The sequence below is a fragment of the Panicum virgatum genome, chromosome 8N (genome assembly GCF_016808335.1).
Source record: "Panicum virgatum strain AP13 chromosome 8N, P.virgatum_v5, whole genome shotgun sequence".
NCBI classification, from domain to species: Eukaryota; Viridiplantae; Streptophyta; class Magnoliopsida; order Poales; family Poaceae; genus Panicum; species Panicum virgatum.
The window spans coordinates 7,732,499-7,736,075 of record NC_053152.1 but is presented as its reverse complement, the minus strand read 5'-3'; the positions used below and the strand labels follow the sequence as shown (position 1 = coordinate 7,736,075).

The 3,577-nt window shown below is 49.7% G+C and overlaps 1 long non-coding RNA gene across 1 annotated transcript; it reads left to right on the top strand.

Moving 5' to 3' along the window:
* Positions 1 to 225: 225 nt before the first annotated feature.
* LOC120686944 lies at positions 226 to 1,123 on the top strand. The gene is made up of 3 exons (XR_005680452.1): positions 226 to 290; positions 393 to 694; positions 1,089 to 1,123. It is a non-coding gene; the product is annotated as an uncharacterized LOC120686944 (long non-coding RNA).
* Positions 1,124 to 3,577: the final 2,454 nt, after the last annotated feature.

Genomic DNA, 3,577 nt, shown 5'->3' with positions numbered 1-3,577 from the left:
GGGCCTATGTGGATAGGGTGCTTGTGCCTTACGCAGCTGTGGAGGAAATGCCTCAATACAGTTGGGGTTCAGCGGTACCTGCAGCCACGTGCCGTGGCCTCTGCAAGGCATCGGTGCAAAATAAGCACAATGCAATTCTTACAGGATGTCCGATTCTGCTACAGCTTTGGTCATACGAGAGGATAGCAATTGGTCGTCTAATTATCGACCACTCACCGTATGAGCCGGATATGTACGGTGACACCGAGGACGATAGGCCCACCATGGGGACTCTCTGGTACGCTCGTCAGGTACGGAAATGACTGCTACTCGTACTATTCTGTTGGCAATTCTGTTGCTTTGTTTGACCCTCTTTGTATTTCTTATTGGTATATACTATTAATTTCGTGCAGAAGAGTTGGGCCCACGTACAGTCTCGGCGGTCCTATCCTGAGTTTGTAGCTGAGTTTGATCGGTTGACACCTGAAGACGTTGTGTGGGAGCCCTACTCCCAGTTGGCTATAAACACTCGTGCACCGTTCGGGATATTTTCGGTTTGCTCTCAGGACCAGGGCCTTTGGATGACAACTACAGCATTGGTGTATGACGTTTACATTGAGGCCCACTGCCCGGACAGAGTCAGGAGGTAGTTCGGTCAAAGGCAGTTGTATCCTATGCTGTCAGCATTGGATCGGGTCCAACGTCATGACCACAGGTAACGATTCATATATCATTTCAGTGATAATGCATTGCTGCTTTAACTAATCAATATTTAGTTTGTCGAGGACTGGTCAACCTTTCTCGAACATGTGGGTGACAAGGGTGCAGCCTTGGGTCGATGGCTGGGACCAGGCAGAGGAGAACGTGGCGCTTCCGACCCCTGCACACACGGAGGCTTCGTACAGGGCGTACCTGAGCTGATACCAGCCTAAGACTCGTTTCCGCTTGCTATATGCTGACATGCATCCACAGCCGCATGTTGCGACCCCACAGGATGGCTATGCACGACATAGGGATGAGGCATTAGCTAGGGCGGTGAGTCAAAGTTATCATCGCTTTTCAAATACTTTGGATTAGAGTGTTAATGTCTTCCTTTTTCTTGCTTGCAGTTTGAAATGTGCAGGTTGATGGACGTAGATGCTAGGGAGAATTTGATGAGGATTCGAGTGGGATCTATGATGGATAGGAATGAGCAAGAGTCGGCCTGGACCCGAGTTCCACAAAGAGCTCATTCCATGCTTGAAGCCTTTGGTAGCCGGACATCGTACGAGGACTCCTACGATTCGTCTCAATCCTCGACCTCGTTTCTTTGTGGTCCCACACAGCAGCAGCCTTCCCCAGCACCTTATTTGTCTCAGCAGCATTATCACTGACTTCCTACTTTGAAAACAACAATTAATTCTCAGTCCATACAGGTGATGGACACCCACCTTATCAACCACACGGAGGGACCCAGTTTAGTACCATGGCACCAACTGCAGGGATGTCATTTCAACCAACACAGGCACCACCACGACCTTTCGGTAAACATATAGTCCATATCTTAATTTCAATTAATTTTGGTATGAAGTCTAATTCCTTTTGCATTTACATATAGGATCACAACAGTTATATGATGCGTGACCTTCTTCGTATTACCCTATGGCGACAGCAGAAGGAACGCAAGGTAAATACCTAATCCGTAGCCCGAATTTATCATGTTCTTCTTATTTCTATGAATATTTTAAATAATTTGAACGGTTTACAGTATCGCACCACCAGCTTCCTGATATGTGTCCTTTTTCGTATCCACCACCAACAGGTACGTATGATGAATATATACCCAAATAGATGACTTATAAGACGATGATTAAGATATCTTAATTGCTACTACATAGGGGCCACACATGATACCTTTGAGGTGAACTTCGAAGACTGGAGTCGGTTATTTTCTACACCTAACCAGCAGGCCGATCCTACCTTCCAAACACCTGTGGCCACCGGACGTCCAGATAGAGACGTAGGGCCTCCAGACCGACACACCTACCCTACAGACCACGTCCACGCACAGCTTAAAAGAGGTCGACATGGCCGGGGTGGTTAGGAGGTGCTTCTAGTTATTTCTGTATTTTTTTATGGACATGTCGTTATGTTATACTTATTTCGTTCTTATGCATCACCTATTTCGTTCTTAGTTGCGTATGTGTATGAATTGCTAAGTTATACTTTTAATATTCATCTACTTTACTAACGGTTTTTTATTTCTATCCAAAATATCTAAAACCACATCTAATGCCGCACTGCACGTTCATTGCGGTGAGGAGGGGCCTGCCGCCCCCCCCCCCCCCCCCCCGCCGGGCGGCAGCCTAGCCTACCGCCCTGCCAGTGGGCGGTGGGTACCTACCGGGCTCCCCCAGGGGCCAAAATGCGATTAAATGTAAATTTAGGTCCCTACCGCCCGGCAGGAGAGCGGCAGGGGGCCGGCCGCCCCGCAGTCGGGCGGTAGGGGTACAAAAATTATAAAACCAAAAAAATATTTCTATAAAAAACGATTTTGAAAAATATAAAAATAAAAAAACGCGAGAAATAGCGCGCGATGGCTAATTGGAATCGTGGAGCGGGAGCCGCTGCGACGCCCCCACCTGGGCCTGCAGCTGGGCCGCACTGGGGTTGACGCTGCGTTGCTGCGCCCTGTGCCTGGCACCCGAGGGCGGAATCGAATTCTGCGCGCGAGCTTCCTGGCGCTCAATTTCCGAAATTCCGACCGCGGCACCGCGCGACTCGCGCTCCCGGCCTTGCGTGGGTTCCATTCTTAATTTCTCTTCTTCACGAGTCGAGTTCACGTGACCAACAGACCAAGCAAAGCAATACAGCATCATCTAGTTAAAAAAAATGCAGCATCATCTCTTTTTCTGTCCCGGACTATTTCTCTCTTTATCCTTCTCTTCAAGCTTTGTGGTATACTTGGGCAAACAGGCCACCCAAGCACGGCACGGCACTGCATGACGAAGCACGGCACAGCGAGGCACGCCACGATGCGGCACGGTGGTGTTGTCGTGTCGTGCCGCTTAGTGCTGTGCCGGTATTCCGGTCCAGACACGACACTATGATCCAACAGTGACAGTTCATCTTAAACGATCCAACGATGGAAATGATCGGGCCGCATCGTGCAAGCCCATTAAACCGTGTTGTGCCCGGACTAGCACTACGGCCGGTATTAAGGCCCGGGCACGACACTACCACCAGGCCGTGGCACAGGCACGATAGGCCTCGGCGGACTGGGCCGCGCTTGAGCTAGCTGATAAGTGGCGTTTTTTATTTTTATATTTTTCAAAATTGTTTTTTACAGAAATATATTTTCGGTTTCATAATTTACAGATTTATACCCCTACCGTCCGGCTGCAGGGCGGCCGGCCCCCTGCCGCCCTCCTGCCGGGCGGTAGGGACCTTAATATAAATAAAATTTATTTTTAATCGTATTTTGGCTCTTGGGGGAGGCTGCCGCCCGGCAGCCGGGCGGCAGGCCAGGCAGCCGCCCGGCAGGGAGCGGCAGGCTTCCCTATATAAAAGGCTGAGTTTCCCCCTCCCCTCTCATTTGTTTCCCACGACATCCAGAGAG